We start from the raw sequence: 25,772 nt of genomic DNA, 5'->3' as shown, positions 1-25,772 counted from the left end.
GATGACAGAGATGACAGATAACAAGGAAAGATGTGATGAGTGACACAGGCTTCCTGGGTTGAGAATTCACCTCCCATTTTACCTGAAAGACCTGGCAGGAAAACATTCACCCATGACCCAACAATGAAGATTATGATCGGGGAAAACCTTTAGCAAATTTGGAGGCTGTCTAGAGTTTGTCCAAAACTGATCACGCTGACCAGGCTGGTCTGGGTTAACAGAGACCAGAATTCCAAAGAATAAGAAAATTTCAGAGAAATAAAGGGAGCTGGGGGCAGGCAAGTTTTCAAAATAACAGATCTTTCAAGGTTTGGGCATGGTGTTGAGGGTGACAGCCTTCTTATCTGAGCTTGCAGTCCTATTAGTGAAAACCTGGAGTTAATGGAATTACCCCATCTTTCAGCAGAAGATCATTCTAGTCTACAGCAGACTATACTCCCACCTCCATCCTGCAAGCCCATACGTGGTTTTCTCATCGCTACTGATCACTACTAGGTGAAGACAACTTAATGTTAAGTCTCAATTGATGGTATATTTTCATATAAATAATTTTTGTTCTCTTATTTATTACTCGAGTCCTGAGTAGTATTCCTAGGGCCTGTTTTCCAGAAAGAAAATACTCTACTCCTCAAATACAGAAATCTAATAACGTAAATGATTTTTGTGTTGGCATTTCATTTCAGGAAGGAGTCAACAGTGAGAACACACAGTAGCAGAATTTGACATTTGGGGCACCCAAACAACGTTGTATGCTCACCATTTCCTGCTTGTACTGCAGCCTACTGAGGTTTGGGAAGCCGGTTCACAGGGGCTTCCCTCTGACACTCTCTTGCTGAAAATGGGTCTGAAACCTAGGTCAGATGCCCACATGTCAAGCACTTCACACGCATTAGCACAACAATCCTCATCACTGCCCTATACATAGCATATACACAGTCTCGCTCAGAAAGATCTGGGGCTGTTCTGTCATAAGTGCTTCAGTGAGGGCATAAGTAACTGGGTCTTGGCCAGTCTACCCACATATTAGCATGGGCGCAATTCCAATGTATTATTGAGAGACAGGAAAAAAAAAATGGAGGTTAAAGGCAGAAACTCTACAACCAAGCCACCGGTATTTGAGTCCAGTCACGTAACTTTGGAAAATTTATTTAATCTCTTTTGCCTTGCGCTCCTCATCTGTAAAATAGGAAAGAGATTCTATTTTATCAATTCTAACACGCTTTCTTATTTTAACTTCTTTAAAATTGGGGTGCATCTTACATTTCAGTCTTACAATCCAAGACATCTTGCAATTGCTATTATAAATCAGGTGTCACTAGAGATACAGTTGTGTGAAAGCTTTTTGTTAGCATCTTCTAGCAAGGTCAAGAATGCATCATCAATATATTTTAGACTTAATGAAGCACAATAATACAGCTATTTCTGAGGGCTATTGTGAGGACTGAGCTAGTGTATACACACAAAGTTTGGAACAGTGCACAGGACATAGTAAGTCCTATGTAAGTGTTAGCTGTTATTAGCAGCAGCATCCAGCAATCTGGCTTCCAAGGGTCAATATGCAGGCAATGTTCTTTTCTTTCCTAGAAGTATAAGAAAGTACACTGAGCCCCTAAACCAAAAATTAATTTTTAAAAATAAGGATCTGCTAAGAGTATTTGAAGCCAAGGTTACATATTTAAACTCTGTACCGCCTTGAGAAAAGTGCTGTCTACCTCAAGGAAATATCTTCTAAAAAGTCAAGAATGACCTCAATTTGGGATATGCAAAAGACTTTCTTATTCAGCTCACTTCTCTCTCTCCTCCTTATACAAATATTTTTTCAAAGTGCTCTCCACCCTCACTATCATCAGATTAACAATAGAAAGCAAGGAACACCCACTTCCTCAACATGTACCATGTGGTGTTCATTGCCTGGTGAGAGAAAGTCTATCATCTTCCTTATTTTTAAAATAAAACATATTTTCACCTGTAATAGCAGTGACTGAGGAGGCTGAGGCAGAAGGATGGCTTGAGGTCAGGAGTTCAAGACTAGCCCAGGCAACTAGCAAGACCTATCTCTTAAAAAAAAAATATATATATATATATATATATATATTTTTTTTTTTTTTTTTTAAATTAGGCAGGTGTGGTGGCATTAGCCTATAGTCCTAGCTACTTGGGAGGCTGAGGCAGGAGGATTGCTTAAGCCCAGGAGTTCAAGGCTTCAGTAAGATATGATCACATCACTACATTGTAGCCTGGGCAACAGATTAACATCCCATCTTTAAATAAATTTATTTAATAAATAAAAAAAACTGCACATGTACCCCTGAACTTAAGTTGAAGGAAAAAACACTTAAAGATTTTTAAATGTTTTTAAAAATATTTTTAAGTGTTTTTTAGGAAATAAGATAGAAGAGAGTAGATTTAGTTAAGAGCAAAGAGAAGATCTAGTTCTATTTCTCCCTCTCTCTCTCTGCTACACACACACAGACATATCACAGCCCAGATTTTCCATAAAGTGTCACATTAAAGTGAATCATAGACTCCAACCTTAGGATCCCCCATTATTAGGCAGAATCGTTCTAAAACTACTCTAGATAGGTCAGCCATTTTCTGAAAGCCAAATTTTCCCTCTGTTATCCATATTTAGTACAGAACAAAAGAAAGGGGAGGAATAATATTAACTGAACAGCTACATGTAATAAATATACTTGATTTTATTTTATCTGCTCATCATCCTTAAAAAGAACTTCATGTCTGGACAAGACTCATACCATAGAGAGAGTGATGTTTTCTCAGTGTGATGGCAAATAGGCTTGAGTTCAAATTCTGACTTTTCTACTTTGTATGATCTGATCCAAGTTTTTTAAACTCAGCCTTATTCTTTAAACTGTAAAATGGAGATAATAACAGTACTAATCTCATTGGGTTGTTTTAAGGACTAAGTGAGATAACCCACAGAAAGCTTTTAGCACATTGTTTGCCCTGTGCTAAGTGTTCAATAATTGAGACTTATTAAAAATACTATTATTAATAGTTTCACCAAGTTCTTCATTAGCAAGGCATGTAATTTTATAACCTATTCTTAATGTAACCAGTATCTGAACCTTCAGAAAAATCATAGAAAGAAATTCAATTTAAGTACAATGACTTTGGGGTGCCCTATCCATCACAAAATCTACCTTGGCATTCCAATCTAAAAATGAGTTGTATCTGGGTGATTTTTGGTAATTTCAGACCTAGAAGTACCCATCAGTTGAATGCTCTAATTTCCAGAAGAGGAAACTGAAACCCAGAGAAGGCAAATGAATAGTCTGAAATAAACCAGCTAGTTAGACATGAGGCTAGTCTAGATCTCAACTCTCCTAAATTCCAGTCATGTATGCATATTTTTCTTCTGTCTGTATTCCTTCCTTCAGAGCTGCTCAGTTATAGCTGCTTGAATTCAAGAATCAAAAGTTTTCTTCAGTGCCAGCAGTTATAGCAGTGATAAAATGCTTTACAATTAAGGCTTGGGCTCTCAGAGAGGTTGGGTTGAGGAATCTGTACTTCTGTCCTCAGAGCCCCTCTATCAAGAAGCCCTTCATCCTGATGGGCTCTGCCAAGGACAGAAGTCATAAATTGGGAGGTTGTCTGCTTCTTGTTGGTCATTGCAAATCCAAGAAAAAAAAATAACTCTTCTTGATACTTGTACCATATCCCATAAATCATCTTTCTTTCCTATGGTTTCAAAATGAAAAGCAAGCAGAGCAATCAAGAAATTTTTCATTTCCCTGTAGAATTGCTCAGCCCCTTTTCTCTCAAATAAGTATTTTCCTCTCAAATAAGATTATTTTAGGCCAAGTGCAGCGGCTCACACCTGTAATCCCAGCACTTTGGGAGGCCGAGGCGGGTGCATCACCTGAAGTAAGGAGTTCAAGACCAGCCTGGCCAACAGGGTGAAACCCTGTCTCTACTAAAAATACAAAAAATTAGCTGGGCATGGTGGCAGGCACCTGTAATCCCAGCTTCTTGGGAGGCTGAGGCAGGAGAATAACATCGAGATCACACCATTGCACTACAGCCTGGGCGACACAGCAAGACTCCATCTCAAAAAAAAAAAAAAAAAAAAAAACATTATTTTCTTTGACATCATGCCTCTGTAAGGATACTTCTGGCCCTCTCTCTTTTTCCTTCATTCAATAAATATTGATTGAATACTTATTATATGCTGGGTGCCAGGGTACAATGGGGATCCAACTCAGTTATATTCAGTGTGAAAAATCTCTTACTCTTGCCTTAGACCTTATAGTCTTAGCCATGTCCCAGTCTAACTTCTCCCAACAACTATACCTGCCTTTGGGTTTTCAACTAAGTCAATCTTTCTGAACATTTTAAGCTTCTCTCATAAACATAACACAATATGACATCAAAATTCATATCCCAAGTCACATGTTTGACAAAGATGCAAAAGGAATAAAAGTGTGAAGCTTGGGCGGGCACCGTGGCTCACACCTGTAATCCCAGCACTTTGGGAGGCTGAGGCGGGACTTGAGGTCAGGAGTTCGAGACCAGCCTGGCTGACATGGTGAAACCCCATCTCTGCTAAAAATACAAAAATACAAATGGCTAGGCGTGGTGATGGGCGCCTGTAATCCCAGCTACTCAGCGGGGTTGAGGCAGGAGAATCACTTGAACCTGGGAGGTGGAAGTTGCAGTGAGCAAAGATGGCACCACTGCATTCCAGCTGGGAGACAGAGGGAGACTCCATCTCAAAAAAACAAACAAAAAAAAACAAAAAACAAAAAAAACACATAAAGCTCAGTAGAGAAGAAAGAGACAGCCTCAACCTCCTGGGCTCATGTGATCCTCCTGTCTCAGCCTCCCAAGCAGCTGGGATGACAGCAGTGCACACCATACACCATTCCCAGCTTTTTTTTTTTTTTTTTTGTCGGGGGGAGATGAGGTCTCCCCATGTTGCCCAGGCTGGTCTCAAACTCCCGAGCTCAAGAGGAGAAATTTTTGTAAAGAGAAACATATGGTATATTATAAAGAATTTTTTATCTGAAAATATTTTGAATTTTTTAGAATGGTTAATAAAATATTTGAGTGTTCCTATGTAGTTTATGGACTTCACTTCTTGCAGTGCAAAATTATTTTTGCAGAGAAACAGGGGCAGGTGAATATAACTGTTACTTTTCAGATAGCACAGAACATCAGCATTTATGTGAATTATAACACCACATGTTCTTTCATATAATTTAACATCCCCTTGTTCAGTGATTCATTTGGAGAAAATGTTCATATACAAATGACTGGCATAGAAATATAAAGCTTATCAGTGTTTTTATGTTTAACGTTAAAAACCAGTAGGCTTTTCTTGCTTGTTTTGTTTTATTTTGTTTTTGTTTTAATAATGCCATTGTGGACAAACACCCAGCATTCTGGAAGGAAACACATAACAGAGACACCAAAAGCAAGGAAGAGAAGTCACATGGCATGAGGCAGGCTAGAAGAGGCATTTTATAATGTACCAAGATATATGAGTAGGGACACTTGTATTTACCAAATGAGCCCTGGCCACAACTCTCACAGACCATTACAATTCCTACACCCTGAGGTGAAACACAGCTACTTTCACTTCAAAAGCAAGATGCATACTGCCCAATAGCAGGAACCCCATTTCCATAAGTGGAGACAGCCTATGTCTTCCGTGCAGTTTACTCATCTCAACTTCTGGTCTAGATGTGCGTAGATATGGTTGTGCCCTCCCTAGTATGTCAAGAGTGGAAAAAATGACGTTATAAACAAAGAGCTTGTCTTGTTTGTGCAAAATCTCAGGCGGAGAGAAGTGGAAATCTAACACCTTTGAAAAGTAGAAGGAAACAGGAACATGATTCTTTCTTGTTTCTTATTAAAAGATGAGTTTGATTTTATCTAAATTCAGAATATTAGATAACTGCATTTTATATTCACCTATAACCTAAGAATCATAAGTTCATTCCTATCAGTACAGTGTTTTATAATAATAACATAAGTCCATCCTTAACAGTGATGTTGAGGCAGCAGAGAAGTTCATGGCTAGAAACTGTTGAGATCTTAAGTTGTATAGCATTTGGCTTAATATTTATAAATGCACCTGCTACATAGGAATATTCCATTTCCCTCACCAACTGCTAGAAAACTGCTAGACCAACTTCTAGCAGATGGTGATATTCCAGTATAGCAAGTTCTTCAGACAAAAAATAAAATTATCTGTAAATACTGTTGAATTAAATATACATTTCTAGGCCGGGCATGGTGGCTCACGCCAGTAACCCCAGCACTTTGGGAGGCCAAGGCAGGCGGATCACTTGAGGTCAGGAGTTCAAAACCAACATAGCGAAACCCTGACTTTACTAACAATACAAAAAAATTAGCCTGTAGTCCCAGCTACTCGGGAGGGTGAGGCAGGAGAATTACTTGAATCCGGGAGGTTCACAGGCGATAATGCCACTGCACTCCAGCCTGGGCGACAGAGTGAGATTTCGTCTAAGATATATATATGATATGGATATATATAAAATACATATAAATATATATATACATTTACAAATGCTTCCAAAACACCAAAACATACCTCATTTTTAACAGCATCTTCCAGATGTTCATAATTTTTCTTAAAAAGAAAGACCAAGATGAAGAAAAAAATAAGCAGTCATAGCCCAGAAATCCATGAACTATTTCTGAAATGTTACCATCACCTCAGTGGGTGACCAACATAACCCAGTAGGCAAATAACACAAACAACTATATGTTGGGAAACAAGAGGGCATTGAAATGATTCCTGAAAGCAGAAAAGGTTCTGGAAGACCAATGTCAATAACTCAAATGAGATATCGGCTTTTTTTTTTAATTTATGGAAACCATTGACTTCATTTACCCAAAAGACATTATTTGTTGCCCAAGGCTCTTCCAGGATCAGAATATGAATGTTTATAGAGATTTATGGAAAGTAAATTCACCAAAATACTGGGTCTTATAGTACTTATAGTTTGTGACAAGTACCTCTTGCTTCATATATATAGGGTAATAGAAAAAAAAAGCACACATAGAATATATGTCATTGGTAAAACACAGGCAATACAGTGGAAACAGGTGTGGCTGTTTGATTTGCTTAGTAATATCTCAAATAATGTGACGGCAGTCTCAGAATGGACACAACCACTTGACACTCCAAAAGTCTGCTCAACCCATAGCTAAACATGCCTCTTACCACCACCAAGAAGCAAGAAGTCTCCAAGAATTTGGAATGAGTGCAAAATCTATAAAGTATGCTCCCACTGAGTGGTTGCTTTTTGTGAGCACATAGAAGACAATGAAACACAGACTTTGGAGTCAAGTTCTCCTAAATTCAAATAATAGTATACCATCTCCTACCTGTAAAAGTGAACAGCAAAATGCCTGATGAAGATCAATGAATCATAGCTATGCTTATGATTATGACAGATTAAGGCTTAAACAAGGCTTGAGCACTAAGCCTGGTGCTTTTTCCACTCTGCCTTCAGGATGACACTAAGACTTCATAAAGCTATCAAAGAATGGAGTAGAAATATTTCCCGAAAATGAAAAAGGAGGAACAACTTAAGCTACCTGGAAGGTAGAACATCTGCAAGTCCAACTGGTAAGTACCGGGAATTCTGGTATTAACAAGCTCTGAAGAGGTAAAATGAAAAGCTTTGGTTATCTCAGAGTGCCACCAAACTCATGGGCCCAAGGCTCAAAGGCAGAAAAAAATAGAAATGACAGCACTGCTACCACAGCCAGGACTGAGAGAATTACAAAGCAGACAGCACTCAAAAAAAAATCAGATAGCACTCAAAGGACTTCACATTGCAAAGAGAATTTCCAAGTTGCAAAACGCAGACCTAAAAACAGTGTCAAGGAATCTGCCAAGATTCATCTTCCTAGAACATGAAACATGCATGGAAAGCCTTTGACCAACACAGACTGACTCCCCTCTTGCATCTCACCTTCCTCAAGTTTTTTGTTTGCTGCAACACAGGAAAGATGTTAATCTGTTAGGGAAACGCACCAATTCAAAAAGCAAACCCTTTGCTTTCTGAAGGAGCAATGATACTTCTTTCCTTCCAAGAAAAATGATGAATTAGAAGCGGCCAGACGTGTTAAAGATGACTGTCCAAATAATAAAAACAATTAGACAACTAACCATGGGTTGGCAGTAACTGGGGAAGAGAGGGAGGCATTTATCATCGACTTTTTAAAAAATGAGAATATGAGTACCATCAGTTTGACACATAGATACTTACAAAGACTACTAAGAGGCACCAGGTATGGCTTCAAGCCTCCCTTGTCCTACCTACCCCACACCCTCATCCTCACTAACGACATTTTTTTTTTTTTTTTTTTTGAGACTCTCGCTCTGTGGCCCAGGCTGGAGTGCAGTGGCGCAATCTCTGCTCACTGCAAGCTCCGCCTCCGGGGTTCACGCCATTCTCCTGCCTCAGCCTCCCAAGCAGCTGGGACTCCAGGCGCCCGCCACCTCACCTGGACTACAGGCACTAGCCACATTTAAGCAGATATATTCTCTGCCCACAGGAATATGTTCTTCAGGTACATGGTGGCATGCTAAAGCACACAGGACGTCCATCTCTTCACAGCTGATTTTCATTTCCATAGTCAAACATCCACCCTACCACACCCCATGCTGTGTTCCAACAGCCTCACTTCCAACCATCATCTGGGTGCCATAGCCTCTCTACAGTCTTCCTCTTCTGGCTTTCCTGTCCCTCATCTCCAGGTACTGTTGCCAAACTCCGGTTTGCATGTGCAAAAAGTGACATGAAACTAACAATACTAGTGCTTTTCTTGTAACACACTGAGTTGCTACGTCAACTTCAAGGTGTTCAACCCTCCTCAATAAATTCATAATGCTGCTGTATCTTCAGGGACTCCTACTTTTCCAATCAGGAAGAGTTTTTCCACTGCAAAGTCTGGGAAAAGAGCCATTCTGGAAAACCAAGTGTTTCTTAATACTATGCCAGTTTGGGTTTCACCATAACGTTAATGAAAAGGTAGCATTCTGATACAAATAGGTCATGTGTTTAAAATATTAGTATCTATAAATATGTTTATTATATGCCAACTTAGTTCTTTTAAAAACATTAAACTAGGCTCAGAAAAATCAAGGCTTCTCCTGATGTTTTAATACCACTAAACCAAGGATGCTAGGATTCTTAGCTTCTTCCAATTGGTGTCAATAAGCTGTAGACAGCCAGCTATATATAGGACATATAGGTCTTTTCGGTATTTGTCAAGTCTACTGTCTCCATTAATAGATATTTACAACACGTTTAAATGTTCCCTAAATATCATATTCTTTAGTAACTGAACCAAAATAAAAGAAAGGAAACTCACCTAATGGGCAAGGTCAAGTCAGATATACTTCTTATTGCTTCTCAAAGTCTTTCCTTATTTCACCTATTATTCAATATGCAGAGTCTCAGAACTGACTGTTTGCATTTCTATCAGCAGCTGTTTATAGAATGGGGTGTGACTTGCGTTTGCTTATGCAAAAGGACTGAGGAACAACAGCCATCCAGCCAGTTTCTAACTCAGCCTGTCAGATTACAGTTGGCTTTTTTGCTATTATGTTGTCCATCTCTAATTTTATTGCATTGTGATCACTAAATGTGGTCTGCATAACATCAAATTTGGTGGAATTTAAGAGGAATTAAGTGTATTTATTTAGAGACCGGGTCTCACTCTGTCACCCAGGCTGGAGTGCACTGCCGTAGTTATGTCTCACCGCAGCCTTGACCTCCCCAGCTTAAGCAATCCTCCCACCTCAGCCTCCTAAGTAGCTGGGATCACAGGTATGCACCACCAAAAATGGATAATTCTTTTTAATTTTTTTTGGAAGACAAGGTGTCACTATGTTGCTGCCCAGGCTGGTCTTGAACTCCTGGGCTCAAGTGATCCTCCTATCTCAGCCTCCCAAAGTGGTGAAATTACAGGCATGAGCCACCATGCCTGGTCTGAATTAAGTTTTATAAATGTTCCATGATTATGTGAAAACAATCTGTACACCCTGTTAGTTGGATGCAAAATTACATACATTCTAGTCAAGCTAGTTAGTTGTGGTTTTTTATCTGATATATCCTTATTTATCTTTTTGCTACTTCATCTAAGAAACGTGTGTTGAAACTCCTAGATCATATTCATTTTTAGAAAATAAGCCCAAGGTCATGTCTTAAAGAGGATGAATATAAAGCATAATAAAAGAACAAGCATTGCAGTCCTTATTCAGAGAAGCATTAAATTTGTGCTTTTCAGTTTGTGTTCTATGAAACTCTGGGATTCATGAAAATATTTTAACAGTTCTGTAAACTTATTAAGATTTTATTTTTCTATTGTTTGTTTTTTGGTTTTTTTGTTGTTGTTTTTTTTTTTTTTTGAGACAGAATCTCACTCTGTCACCCAGGCCGGAGTGCAGTGGCCTGATCTCAGGCTCACTGAAACCACCGCCTTCCGGGTTCAAGCGATTCTTATGCCTCAGCCTCCCGAGTGGCTGAGACTAAAGGCCTGCGCAACCACGCCCAGCTAATTTTTGTATTTTTTAGTAGAGATGGCGTTTCACCATGTTGGCCAGGCTGGTCTCAAACTCGTGACCTCAAGTGATCCGCCTACCTCAGCCTTCCAAGGTGCTGGGATTACAGACATGAGCCACCGCACCTGGACTCCTTCTGTTATGTTTTTTAAAAACTGGAATAAAAAAAGTATATAGTCAAATAAGTTATATACCAAATTTAGAGACCTCCAAGTTATTTACTTATGCTACTTTGTTATTTATGGCTGCCTTTAACGTATACATGTTATTTGGAATTCCTATAATTATTAGTTGAGAAGACTGTACTTTGCACTAGACTGCTCTCCTTTTCTTAATCAGAATAGATTACTTTGTCTATTGTGAAATTATTTAAGGAAGCACATGTGAACAACATTCAATAAACGGCAGTCAAGGCTCAGGCACATGTTTCAGCAGATGTTTGCTTTCATCCTGTTACAACAGTCAATTGAGCAATAAAGAGTGAACACAACATGTTGCATCATAACACTTTATTACAGATCACTATAGAGATTATTCTTTGGGAAGCTTGTTGTCTGACTTCTAGAAGCATTAAAGGGCTATTCTAGGTTTGGGCTACTTCTTTATCATAGCAGATCAGTGTCTTCATAGTCAGTTCCTGCATAGGAAACCTACATAATGTCATTGCAACAAACGTTTCATTGCCTCAGAAAACTGCTCTCGCCCAGCTGGTTGCAAACTTTCTTTAGCAATAAAACTGTTTCTTCAAATAAAATCTTACATGGTACCCCAACATATAAAATAGATGGCAGCAGAATGATTCTAATGAAAGGAGTGAAGGGTAAGACACCAACGCCCATAGACCCAACAAGGACATAAGAAGAATCTCACTGTACACATTTGGAAAATCATTGCAGAAAGGTCTACCTACAATGCAGCTCTGAATCATCTCATTTGCCTTTGGCTTTGTCCCTAAACACTTCCTCTCTGTCTGACCACTTCAGTTGACAGCTCATTTGTAAAGTCTGCCACACTCTTTTATTCAGCATCTCCTAAAGATGCCACCTCTCAGGTATCACCTTAACACACTTCTTATCTGGGAGGGATGTGGAATGCTTTGGGTGTCCCTGGTAAGAACTGCAAGAGGAGCTATTTAAAGCTTGAGAGAATGAAACAAGACCATAGGAAGAGTCTTGAGAACAACCATCATTGGGTCATTCCTGGGGAATGGGTCCTGGAAATGAGTCCGGGAAAAATCGAGGCCAAAGTGCCCAAAAGGTAACCAAAGAAGCAGCATCGACCATGGGATAGGAAACTGGTGTCCTTAAAGGGGCAAGAGAGAAAACTGCTGGGAGGATTTTTGTAACCAGCTACATTGGTGATCCTTTCTTGTATCTAAATGGACACTTTGAGGCCATTAGAAAATATGACCAGATTAGTCCTGATGGGCTCAAAAATCTATATATGGATGGAACCCTCAAAAGTCAAGATATGGTTTGAAGAACACAATGAAATGCTGGTATAGCAACTTTCAGATAACTGAGAATATATTATTTTGTGCTGTATCAGAAGCCACTTCATACTAAATTATAGCATAAAAGAGCATAAAGAGGTACAAAAATTTTTTAAAATACTGATTAAAGTAAAACTTCAGATTTTCTCTACTAACTTCATTTTCTTTCTATGAATTCAGAAGAAATTTCTAGTATTAGGCTCAGCTAATGGCTGTGTCATGAGGAGTGTTTTATATGAAAGTACCCTTGCTTAAAACCATTACAAAGTTCCAGGGAAGGAGAAAGGGGCATGAGGTAGAGGGGACAGAGAAACCCCTAGCATTCCCTACCTGCCTTCATGTCAAGGCAGCACAAAATCAACTCCAACCCACAGGGATTAAGTACAAAGGGAGTTTTCAGACAGGTGTTCAAAGTCATATCAAGGTCAAACACCAAGAGACTAAGGAGCAGGTCAACAAAGGGGAAGAGTAGTTTATGGATCTGAGAGTCTCGGAGGACAGCATTCCCAGAATTCAAGAGGACATCTAGGCAGACAACACGGTTCATTACAGCCCACAGTAACAGTAGCTAGAAAAGACCGGGGGAGGGTGGTGAGGGATATAAAAACTACATATTGGGTACAATGTACACTATTCAGGTGATGGGTGCACTAAAATCTCAGAATTCACCACTATATTATTCATCCAAGTAGCTGGGCACAGTGGCTCACACTTGCAATCCTAGCACTTTGGGAGGCCAAGGCAGGTGGATCACTTGAGGCCAGGAGTTCAATAGCCTGGCCAGCATGGTGAAACCCCGTCTCTACTAAAAAATACAAAAATTAGCCAGGCGTGGGGACACATGCCTGTAATCCCAGCTACTCTGAAGGCTGAGGCACGAGAATGGCTCGAACCTGGGAGACGGAGGCTGCAGTGAGCCAAGATTGCACTACCGTACTCCAGCCTGGGCGACAGAGTGAGATTCCATCTCAAAAAAATATAGAAAATAAAATAATAATTCATCCATGCAGCCAAAAACCCCAAAAGCTGATAGATAGATAGATAGATAGATAGATAGATAGATAGATAGATAGATAGATAATGTATATGTATATCTATATCCATCTATCTATATACAAAAAAAAAAGACCCATAGTAGTTGTTGCTTTATCAAAAGCCAGAGAAATTTTCTAACCTTCTAAGTTACAGCAATTTATTTGATCAACTTGCTTTCCTCTAGTCTGCCCATCCAGTTTGAAAGGTTCCCTGGACAGGCGCGGTGGCTCACACCTGTAATCCCAGCACTTTGGGAGGCCAAGGAGGGCAGATCACGAGGTCAAGAGATCGAGACCAGCTGGTCAACATGGTGAAACCCCAGCTCTACTAAAATTACAAAAATTAGCTGGGCATGGTGGCGTGTGCCTGTAATCCCAGCTACTCAGGAGGCTGAGGCAGGTGAATCGCTTGAACTCACGAGGCAGAGGTTGCAGTGAGCCAAGATCGTGCCACTGCACTCCAGCCTGGGTGACAGAGCGAGACTCTGTCTCTAATAAAAAAAAGAAAGAAAGAAAGGCTCCCTAATGGCCAGGCGTGGTGGCTCATGCCTGTAATCCCAGCACTTTGGAAAGCCAAGGCTGACAGATCACCTGAGGTCAGGTATTCGAGACCAGCCTGGCCAACATGGTGAAACCCGTCTCTACTAAAAATACAAAAATTAGCCAGGCATGGTGGCGGGTGCCTGTAATCCCTGCTACTCCGGAGGCTAAGGCAGGAGAATCACCTGAACCAGGGAGGCAGAGGTTGCAGTGAGCCAAGATCGTGCCACTGCACTCCAGCCTGGGTGACAGAGCAAAACTCCGGCTCAAAGGAAAAAAAGAGAAAGGCTCCCTAACTATTCCAACTAGGTTCCTTCACTAAGTTTCCTTTTCCTGCCTAGACAGATGGAAAGCCAGGCATCCAGGTTGGAATTTAGTCCCCCAAGGCCATACCTTGTCTCTGTCCTCAGCTAAGCCCAGGATAAGGCCATCTATGGAAACAAAGCTCCTATTTTCTTAACATGCCTCTGAGAAAGACATTTGAAGCCTAAAGGTTAAGAACATAAGGGCTAAAATAAGCAGGCAAGAGGGTGACTCAGAAAGAACAAGAGCCTTGTTTAAAAAAAAAAAAAAGAGTCGGGGGATAAACCTCAATACAGATTTACTAACACAGAAATAAAGACTTTGTGTTAGCAAAGAGACTATGAATGGGCAAGAGAACAACCCAAGAGGATAAAGGAAATTGTAGACAGGAGGAGCATAAACCATGAAGATGTAAGTATCCACGTGTTTATAACATGGATAATTGATAAGCAATGAGTACGTCTTCAGAAACTATGTTTGAGTGTTCAGGGGAAATCACAAAAACAAGCAACATTACACTTAATTTTTTAAATGAGGGTGAAATGAGATTCTGCATGAGCGAGGTAACTGTAAAGTAGTAAAAAGGTTTCAGAAGCCACACATGAAAATCAATCTCATAATTCTACGATCACATTTTAGTATGTCCACATTTTAAAGTATAAAGTTAGACTTTATATACCAATAAATTTGGCTGCAAAGGTTTGTAAGTTGAGTTTTGACCTTGAGAAATACCTTCCTATTTTTAAAGAAAGAAATATTATAATGATATTCCTTTTAAGTTACTACTTTCCTGTATATACTTGCTTATCACATAAAAAAATAATTGCTATATAGCCATCAAGCATTAAAAATAAACCAACACATCTAACAATAGGCCTCAATGGTACTAATCTATTTTCCTAGATATATCACTCTAAAACCATATATGAATGTACAAGAAATAAAAGTTTTTTATTTTTCTTTTAGAATCTACAGCATAGAACATGATAAAATTATTCTGTATAAAAATTATAATTTTTAATTAATTTGAAATAATTTCCATTAATTTCTGATGCTTGTAAGCATTTTAGATATACATTCCTTTAGCTCTTATAATATACTTCTAAACTGTGAAAAATCCTGACACAGGAAGGAACAGATATTAAAATTCTATCACTTCTAATCTAAAAGCCCTCCATCTTATGTTCTCTGTAGGAGACAGAAACTCACAAAAGAAAATGTTTGGCTTCTACTATTAGGAAATTGGACATTTTTCACATATATTACAGTGGAAGGGGTTTTACATTTCATTCAGGCACAAAATATTTATGAACTCAGGAGCAGCCCAAACATAAAGATAAAATGCAGCATGACTTTCCAAATCAAAATCTGGGGCTTATGTCTATGGATTTTTGTAACCCTTTTGGGAAAAGGCAGAGTTGGAAACACAATTTAGTTGTCCAAGTATTAGAACTTTTAAAGCATCTCTTTGATCTATGAAGAAAATGCACAAAAATACGTTAAAGGAGGCAGTACCAGAAAATCCAGCAAGTTGTTCATCACTACACACCTCTATGCACAGATGACATGAGCAACTATTTGTTTTTCCTTCACTTCTGACTGCCGGGGCTCAGGGCTGAGGTCCTATTGACTGCACATAGTAGAAGAAAGGGAAGAGAAATTGTTTCAATGGCAACATCCTCACCTACGTATGTCTCTTTACTCATGGCTCCAGTAATTAACAGAATGATCATAAACTGAAACCACACTGCATCTCTATCCCTTCCACTCTCACCCTGGAAGCCTGTTCTCATAAATCCATCCTCCTCGGGGTATTCCTTTAATCAATGTTTCTTATTATGAATGAATGCTTTGGCTAAATTGTACAGGTCATCTGCCACTTTTAAGTACTCCATTCCCACCTCATGGGTGTGTTTCATCTCTTTGGTACAGTTGCATATTTCCTGAAGAGTCTCATTTTGTGTATTGCTTCTCCACTACCCCTCACCACTGGACAGACAACTGGCCAGCTGTCACTCAAATGCTAATTGTGTCTCCCATCTGCTTTCTCTAATAGCCTTTTCCTTCCACTGGTTCCCTCCATTCCCTGCCAATTTTATTTAGGAGTGACTCAAAAAGTGTTTGAGGACTCCACTGATAGCTGTGCTTTTTTGATAATTAAACCATATTTACATCCAATTCAACAGTATTTGGTAAGCACTTACTACCTATCCAGTACTGTGCTAGCAACTACGAATGGCATGAAAGAAACACATGATCCAGCTGCTCCCTTCAAGAAGTTGGTAATCAGGGTGAGGTGGAATGATGTACTCATTTACAAAAAAAAGGACAGATAAGACAATATTATCAGGGAGAAAAACGTCTGGTACACCATGTGGACCAGCCAGCACAAGAAATCAAAAGTGAAAGGGGCTTCAAGTCAAAAGACCTGACCTCTGCTACTTCCTTCCTAGCTATGTGTCCTGTGGTGAGCCAGACAGCTTCCCCTCACTGTTTCCTCAATATGGGAATATTTATCTAGCAAGATTATTGGAAGGATTAAAGGGTACATTACATGAAATGCATTTTATAAACTGTAAACTACTGGGTACATGTAAGATGGTTGTTTTACAAGTCAAGTAGAGTATGGGAGGTCAGAAAAGGGGAGCGATCTGTTGGGCATGGTGGCTCATACCTGTAATCCCACCTATTCAAGAGACTGAGGTGGGAGGATCACTTGAGCCCAAGAGATCAAAACCAACCTGGGCAACATAATGAGACGCTGTTGTACAAAAATTTTTTAATTAGAAAGGTGAGGTGGCCTGTGCCAGTAGTCCTGGCTGCTCAGAAGGCTGAGGTGGGACGATGACTTGAGCCGAAGAGTTCAAGGCTGCAGTGAGCCATGACTGTGTCACCACATTCCAGCCTGGGTGGCAGAGGGAGACCCTGTCTCAAAAAAAGAAAGAAAGAGGGAGCAATCTGACCATGACTAAAAGCAAGAGCCAGGACCTGAGCTGAGCACCTTCTTCAAAGCCAGGCAAGATGTAGCTAGATAGTGAAGAATAGGATACACAGCATGTTTCATGCAAGGGCACGTTTTGACTTCAATTTAACAAGTATTGAGGAGGCTTGCTAATCATTTCAAAGGATATAAATGTGCCTAAGATATAATCCTCTAAGTACAAAACTGGCTGTAAACTCAAAGGAATGCTTATGAGGTAATGTGGCAAGTTGAGGAGAGCAGGACGACTAATCCATTGGTATATGGGGTTCCTCTGCCACCATCTGTGTAGACCCAGGATGAGTCACCATCCCTCTGCAGGCCTTGTTTTATCAAATATGAAATAAGAGGTTTGACCTCAATGGTCTCTTTCCAACACAGACATTCTATGCTGTATGATTCCAGGTTCAAAGTTCAAAGCTTAGCCATGAGAAATTTAAGTGGGGTCATGGTGACAGTTGTCCCTTCTATCACCTCTCATTCCTTGCAGATGAGAGCCTAGATGAGGGCAGCCACATGGGAATGGGAAGAAGGGGATCTAAGAGACACTAATTTTAAAATAATAAAACAGAGTTCCATATCAGGTGGAAAAGGACACAGCAAAGAGAACACCAAAGAATAAAGCCTAGGGGGCCAGGAGGCCAAAATAATGTTGCCGACAGAAGCAGGACATTTGAAGTGGGGAAGGGAAAGAGCTGGAATGGGCATATGGTGTTTGTGGGTGGTATCAGATTTTCTGAAGGGAAGGATGATGAGATTGGATTGGGGCAGGTTCAGTGTGAGAGATCAAAGCCACATCACCGAGAAATGCTTGAAAATCATCCCCATTCCCTGTGGCCCACATTTACCTCTGTCCTTGAGACAGAGGCAAAGTAGCCAACAGTGAAAGCTCCAAAAAGAGGGCCATGACTGTACAAGCCACAGAATAGGGAACATGCTGTTAGTCCAGGATGAACAAGACCAAGGATAACAGCAGGGTGCTCTCAGCCAAACTCAATTACACAGGACATGATGGGCAGTCCCTGCTGTTCTGATTAAACTTGGTTTCCAGATACTATCTCCCTGTTGTAAATTTCTTTATCTGGCAGCTAGTAAAAAAAAAATGTCAGGGAAGACAGCTAGATGTCCTGCACAGAATTCACTCCTCTTAGGAGCCTGCAATCGGCACCTCCTCAGATTCCAAACTTAGGCCTTGCCCATCATCATCCACCACCCATCTGAATGTATCTCAATGAAAACACACACTGGCTGGGCATGGTGGCTCACGCCTGTAATCCCAGCACTTTGGCAGGCCAAAGCCAGCGGATCACCTGAGGTCAAGAGATCGAGACCAGCCTGGCCAACATGGCGAAACCCCGTCTCTACTAAAAATACAAAAATTAGCCAGGCGTGCAGGTGGGCACCTATAATCCCAGCTACTCAGGAGGCTGAGGCATGAGAATTGCTTGAACCTGGGAGGCAGAGGTTGCAATGAGCTGAGATCATGCCACTGTACTCCAGGGTGAGGCATGAGAATTGCTTGAACCTGAGAGGCGGAGGTTGCAGTGAGCTGAGATCGTGCCACTGCACTCCAGCCTGGGCGATACAGCGAGACTCAGTCTCAAAAAAAAAGGAAACACACAGTGGATAGGAGTTGTAGTATCATTTTCCTCCAGCTCCTTCTCTGCCCCTCTCACTCTCCTTGAAACCACTGACACTAAGAAATAAGAGGTTAGAACCCTTCTCTTATTACCCTTATCTAATTACTTAATGTCTCTGTGTTTTCCTAGAAGGAGAATTCACTACCTATACCACGTCCACCATGTTTTTGGTCTCACTTAACACTGCTATATGTATGTGCATGTCTCCTAATGCACACCAGCAAGAGTTTCTCTAGAAAATTGCTTTCCAACCTTGTTCATGGTATTTGTATGACCTACCAGGGCATATGCTCTTGATCAAAGGCAATAGGTCTGAGGGCCCCAGAAAGGCCAGGCCCTGTCCAGCCACCTTGAGGGACAAAGGACTCAACATCTCAACACATCTGAACTACTTCAGTGCACAACAGGGGGAGATCACCTCCTCTAGGGTAGGCATCAAAGTGTGAAATTCCTGGGCTATACCTATGCACACATGTTCAGTAATACAAGATAATGTCAAATTGCTGTCCACTATAGTTGTTTTACACTCCCAACTTCACATCTTCACCAACATTTGGTGCTTGTTGTCAGACTTCTCAAAATGGTAACACGTTGTGATCTAAATTGACATTTCTCTGAGTGCTAATGAGTGTGAGCATTTTTTATTAGTTTCTTGGCCATTAGTTTCCTCTTATTAAACTGCACATTTGTATCTTTCTCCTATTTTTCTATTGGGTTCTTTTTCTTTAAGACAGAGTCTCGCTCCGTTGCCCAGGCTGGTGTGCAGTGGCACAATCTCATCTCACTGCAACCTCCGCCTCCTGCGTTCAAGTGATTCTCATCCCTCAGCCTCCCAAGTAGCTGGGGCTACAGGCATGCACCACCACACCTGGCTAATTTTTGTAGAGATGGGGTTTCGCCATGTTGGCCAGACTGGTCTCGAACTCCTAGTGGCAAGTGATCTGCCCACCTTGGCCGTCCAAAGTGCTGGGATTATAGACATAAGCCACCATGCCCAGCCAGGTTCTTTTTCTATGGATGTGCAGTTCTTCAAATATTCTGGATACTATTTATCGGTTACGTATGTTGCAAATATATTCTTACTGTTCTTGGTCTGTCTTTTCAATTTTTTAGTGGCTCTTAAAGTAGTCAAATTTATTCTTTTTTTATAGTTATTTATTTTATATCTTATCAAGAAAGTCTCTTTTTTTTAATGGAGACAGGGTCTCACTCCAGTGCAATGACACAATCATAGCTCACTACAGCCTCACCTTCTCAGGCTCAAGTGATCCTCCCACCTCAGCCTCCCAAGTAACTGGGACTACAGGCATCAGTCGCCATGCCCAGCTAATTTTCTTTTCTTTTTGGTACAGTTAGGGTCTCACTATATTGCCCAAGCTGGTCTTGAACTCCTAGTCTCAAGTGATCCTCCCACCTCAGCCTCCTAAAGTGCTAGGATTACAGGTGTGAGCCACCATGCCCAGCCAAGAAATTCTTATCTAAAGCAATAAAGATATTCTTCTATATTATGTTTGTAAAGATACTGCCTTTTTATTTGTCTTTAATACACTGAGAATTCAAGGTATATATAGGGATCTAATTTCATTATTTTTCCCTTAAGTATATACAGTTGTCATAGCACCATTTATTGGGTAAAATTATCTTTTGCCCAGTGATATGCAATAAATGAATGTATCTGTTTCAGGGCTTTACATTTGGTTTCACTGGCCATTTTGACCATCCCTGGGCCAGTGCCACAATGCCTTAATCACTACGACCCTAAAATATAACTTCCTATCTGGTAGGACTGGTACCCCCCTTACCACGGACATGGATCCTTCACATTTCCATCTGAGCTCCTCGAAAACCATATGGGGATTTTTATTGGAATTGCATTGCATTGCATTGGGATTGCATAAATCTGTAGATCAAATTAAGAAGATTGACATATTCATGATGTTTAATTTACCTACCTAAGTACATGCATATTTCTCCATCTATTTACGTATTTTAGTGCCTTTAAAAATATTCTCAAGGCTCACAAAAGAAGATATACAAATGGCAAATAAGCATATGAGAAGATGCTCAACATCATATGTTATTAGAGAATTGCAAATTAAAACAAGAATGAGATATCACTATATACCTATCAGAATGACCAAAATCCAAAACACTGACAACATCAAATGCTGGTGAGGATGTGGAAACCCGGAACTCTCCTTCATTGCTGGTAAGAATGCAAAATGGTACAGGCCTTTTGTTATAGACAGTTTGGCAGTTGTTTACAAAGCTAAACTTACTCTTACCATCACATTCTTTGGTATTTACCCAAATGAAGGGAGAACTCATGTCCACACAAAAACCTGCACACTGATATTTATTATAGCAGGCTTATTCATAATTGCCAGAACTCAGAAGCAACAAGATGTTCTTCAGTAGGTGAATGGATAAATCAACTGTGGTACATTCAGACAATGGAAAATTATTCAGCACTAAAAAGAAATGAGCTATCAAGCCATGAAAAAAACATGGAAGAAACCTAAATGCATATTACTGTCTGAAAGAAGCCAATCTGTATGATTCCAACTACGTGGCATTCTAGGAAAGGCAAAACTATGGAGATAGTACAAAGATCAGTGGTTATTAGGGGTTGGAGTGGGGGAAGTGAAAGAGATGAATAGGCAGAGAACAGAGGATTTTTAAGGCAGTGAAACTATTTTGTGTGACACTATAACATAGACAGATGTCATTATACATTTGTATACATACCCATAGAATGTACAACACCAAGAGTGAACTCCAATCTAAACTATGGACTTTGGGTGATAATGCATCAATAGAGGTTCATCATGTGTAACAAACGTACCACTCTGGTATGGGATGTTGATAGTGGGGGAGGCTGTGCATGTTGGAGGGGGGTTGGGAGGGAAGGGAATATATGAAAACTGTACTTTCTACTCAGTATTACTGTGAACCTAAAACTGCTCTAAAAAATAAACTCGGCTGGGCATGGTGGCTCACGGTGGCCTGTAATCCCAGCACTTTGCAAGGCCGAGGCGGGTGGATCACAAGGTCAGGAGTTCAAAACCAGCCTGGCCAAGATGGTGAAACCCCGTCTCTACTAAAATATAAAAATTAGCCAGGCGCGGTGGCAGGCACCTGTAATCCCAGCTACTCAGGAAGCTGAGGCAGGAGAATTGCTGGAACCCGGGCAGCAGAGGTTTCAGGGAGCCGAGATCATGCCACTGCACTCCAGCCTGGGTGACAGAGTGAGACTCTGTCTCAAAAAAAATAAAAAAAATAAATAAACTCTAAGAAAAGAAGATTTTTGGCTGGGTGCTCTGGCTTATACCTATAATCCCAGCACTTTGGGAAGCCAAGGCAGCCGGATTATGAGGTCAGGAGTTCAAGACCAGCCTGGCCAACATGGTGAAACCCCATCTCTCCTAAAAATACCAAAAAAAAAAAAAGTTAGTTGGGCTTGGTGGCGTGTGCCCGTAGTCCCAGCTACTTGGGAGGCTAAGGTAGAAGAATAGCTTGAACCCAGGAGGCAGAGGTTGCAGTGAGCCGAGATCGCTCACTGCATCTCAAAAAAAAAAAAAAAAAAAAAAGAAAAGCATCTTTTTAAAAAGTTTTCCGGCCAGGTGCGGTGGCTCATGCCTGTAATCCCAGCACTCTGGAAGGCTGAGGTGGGTGGATCATGAGGTCAGGAGTTAGAAACCAGCCTGGCCAACATGGTGAAATCCCATCTCCACTAAAGATACAAAATTAGCCGGGCATGGTGGCATGCACCTGTAATCCCAGCTACTCAGGAGGCTGAGGCAGAACAATCGCTTGATCTCGGGAGGCAGAGATTGCAGTGAGCCAAAATTGCATAACTGCACTCCAGCCTGGGTGACAGGACAAGACTCCATCCCAAAAAAAAAAGTTTTCAATAAACACTTTTCATGAAGATCTTGTACATCTTTCAACTTATTGATACTTTGTTTTTGTCACTACTGTAAGTGATAACTCTTAAACATGTATCTTCTATTTCTTACATAGCCATATTAATTCCAGCAGTTTGTTAAACATATTAGGTAAAAAAAAATTACTTCTTTTCTAATCTTACCTTTTAGTCTAATTATAAAAAGTTGGCCGGGCACGGTGGCTCATGCCTGTAATCCTAGCAATTTGGGAGGCCGAGGTAGGCAGATCACAATGTCAGGAGATCCAGACCATCCTGGCTAACACAGTGAAACCTCGTCTCTACTAAAAATACAAAAAAATTAGCTGGGCGTGGTGGCGGGCACCTGTAGTCTCAGGTACTCGGGAGGCTGAGGCAGGAGAATGGCGTGAACCCGGGAGGCGGAGCTTGCAGTGAGCCGAGATCGCGCCACTGCACTCCAGCCTGGGTGACAGAGTGAGACTCCGACTCAAAGAAAAAAAAAAAAATAAGGTCTAATTATACCTTTTATTTCTATTTCTTGTCTTACTGTGCTACTGAGAATCTCCAAAAAAAAAAAAAAAAAAAAAAAAAAACAGTGAATAGACATGGTGACACAGGTAGTCTTACCTCTTTTTTTCTTTCTTTTTTTTTTTTTTTTTTTTTTTTGAGACAAGATCTCACTCTGTTGTCCAAGCTGGAGTGCAATGGCACAATCACAGCTCACTGCAGCCTCGGTCTCCCAGGCTCAGGCGACTGTCCCGCCCCAGCCTCCCTTGTCCAGGCTGGTCTGGAACTCCTGGGCTCAAGCCACCCACCTGCCTCAGCCTTCCAAAGTGCTGGGATTATAGGTGTGAGCCACCACGCCCAGCCCAGTCTCCTCATGTCTTGATTCTAACGTTTCACTGTTAAGAATAACATTTGCTGTGGATTTTTGGTACACATTTTTATCAGGTTAAGGAAGTTCATCTATCCTAGTTTGCTAAGTATGAATGGGTGTCAACTTTATCACATTTTGTTTCAGCATGTATCAAGGAGACTGCTACTTTTTTCCCTTAATCTGTTAATTTACCAGCTTTTATGTTTATTCTGCCTTTGATATTTTTCTTTCCTTTCTTCTAGCTTCTTCTCTCACTTTCCTGGTTTCTGCTCTTTTCTTATACTTTCTACCTAGAATTTCTCTTTCAAAGTAAGTGTGTTTCTTCCTTTTGTATTCGCCGGGGGTAGGGGAGAGTAAAGGGAGGTAGATCTCAGGGTAATTAATAAACATTTCAATGGCTAAAAAGTGAAATACCTAATAGGTGCCAGGTCCTTGAGGTGACCTTACCCAAAACCAGTCTGGAAATGTGCCATATTACATTTATATAAGTCGTTCCCGTCTTGGGCTTAAAAAAAAAAAAAAAAGCTACTTGAGATGCAGTCACTAGAGGAAGAATTATAGTAGAATGCTTTAAACAGAAATGGGGTTTCGCCCTCTAGAGAAACATCGAAAATGCATTAGCTATCGTCCGAATTTTCTTTTGAACACAGTACTATATTTAATTTTAACTACTAGCGCTTGGGTTCCCCCATTTAATACCTAGAAAGTAGGGTACTAGATTATAAAAATGCCAAGTATCTTAAAAGAGACAAGGAATAATGTTTATGCATTCTGTAATTCAACACTGTATGTTAAAGAGGCCAGCCCATGTCTCTTCTTAATTTTAAAATTAAAGAAGCTGAACCCAAATTTCTGAATTCTAGCTAACAATTTAGGACCCACTTCAAAAAACTTTGCCAAGTTTTTTCATTAGTCTATATTTAATTGTCCTAAAGTCTGTATTTCATTTAACTCCATGAAATGCATCTATTTGAGGAAAGATGTTAGAGTAACCATGATCTAGAAATGAAAAGGGCACTTACACAAAAGAAACAAATCAGCAAACAACTCTGTAACGGAATTCTGGAGTCTTTAGTCTTACAAAAAACCACATTAAACATCATAAGAGAATACAACATTTAGTTCACACCTGACTCCAAAGAGTCCCTCAACTATAGCCAAAAAAAACTTTTATTTATTTATTTATTTATTTTTTTTTTTTTTTTTTTTTTTTTTTTTTTTTTTTGAGACAAGAGTCTCGCTCTGTCGCCCAGGCTGGAGTTGGAGTGCAGTGGTACGATCTCAGCTCATTGCAACCTCTGCCTCCTGGATTCGGGTGATTCTCGTGCCTCAGCCTCCCAAGTAGCTGGGAGTACAGGCATGCACCACCACATCCGGCTAATTTTTCTATTTTTAGTACAGACGGGGTTTCGCCATGTTGCCCAGGCTGGTCTCAAACTCTTGACCTTAGGTGATCAGCCGGCCTCAGCCTCCCAAAGTACTGGGATTACAGGTGTGAGCCACTGTGCCTGGCCAAAATCTTTATTTTGTGATTTCTACAAACCTTTAATCACTTTTAGATTTTTTTTTTTTTTTTTTGAGACGGAGTCTCGCTCTGTCGCCCAGGCTGGAGTGCAGTGGCACAATCTCGGCTCACTGCAAGCTCTGCCTCCCGGGTTCACGCCATTCTCCTGCCTCAGCCTCCGGAGTAGCTCGGACTACAGGCGCCCGCCACCGCGCCCGGCTAATTTTTTGTATTTTTAGTAGAGACGGGGTTTCACCGTGGTCTCGATCTCCTGACCTCGTGATCCACCCGTCTCGGCCTCCCAAAGTGCTGGGATTACAGGCGTGAGCCACCGCGCCTGGCCTCACTTTTAGATTTTAAACATTTTTCCAACCTCTATAAGCTAGAATAGATGGGGATCTGTTTTTTAACAGAAATTTTAAGCTGTTTTAGAGAAAAATAAACTTGGCTCAAATGACAAATGTGAAATTATCAAAATTACAAAGCATAGGAGGATGTGGGAAAGGGTTGCAGTGTTCACAGCACGTAGGAAAGTATTTCCCAAAAAATATATATTAAATGTACTTCAAATATAACAGAAGTTAAATGCAGAATAGCATACATATACCTATCCAAAATCTGTTAATAATTTTAAACGAGGTTTGATAAGTAAATTGGCCTCCACCAGTGATCCAAAGATATACTAGTAAAGCTTGATGCCACTGAGGATTAAGAGAGCCTGGTTTAAATGACTGAAATTCATTCAGTCATTTAAGCAGTAGCTAATGAGCACATCAATTAAACATCTAACAAACAAGAATTGTGGATGTGCCACTATGTGAAGAACCAAGAATGTGGCTCTAGAAGAGCAACACAGTCTAATAGATAAGCTGTTCGTGGAAATGCCCAAAGAAAATGCATGGAAAGAAGAACTATAGGGCCTGGC

General features: G+C 40.5%; 1 protein-coding gene across 4 annotated transcripts in view; it reads right to left on the bottom strand.

Annotated features, from left to right (window-relative positions):
• RAB27A (RAB27A, member RAS oncogene family) overlaps nt 1-25,772 on the bottom strand; it is an 84,349-nt gene that overhangs the window by 32,233 nt on the left and 26,344 nt on the right. The window contains exon 1 of one of the 4 annotated variants that reach the window (XM_063639434.1): nt 9,379-9,503. The exons of the other annotated variants lie outside the window; for them this stretch is intronic. The gene's annotated coding sequence lies outside the window, so the exon portion shown is untranslated. Of the gene's footprint in view, nt 1-9,378; nt 9,504-25,772 lie in introns of those variants that run through there. 4 annotated transcript variants of the gene reach the window in all.

This window comes from Symphalangus syndactylus, chromosome 5, assembly GCF_028878055.3.
Source record: "Symphalangus syndactylus isolate Jambi chromosome 5, NHGRI_mSymSyn1-v2.1_pri, whole genome shotgun sequence".
NCBI lineage: Eukaryota > Metazoa > Chordata > Mammalia > Primates > Hylobatidae > Symphalangus > Symphalangus syndactylus.
The sequence above is the reverse complement of the archived record's forward strand: the minus strand, read 5'-3'. Positions and strand labels throughout refer to the sequence as shown.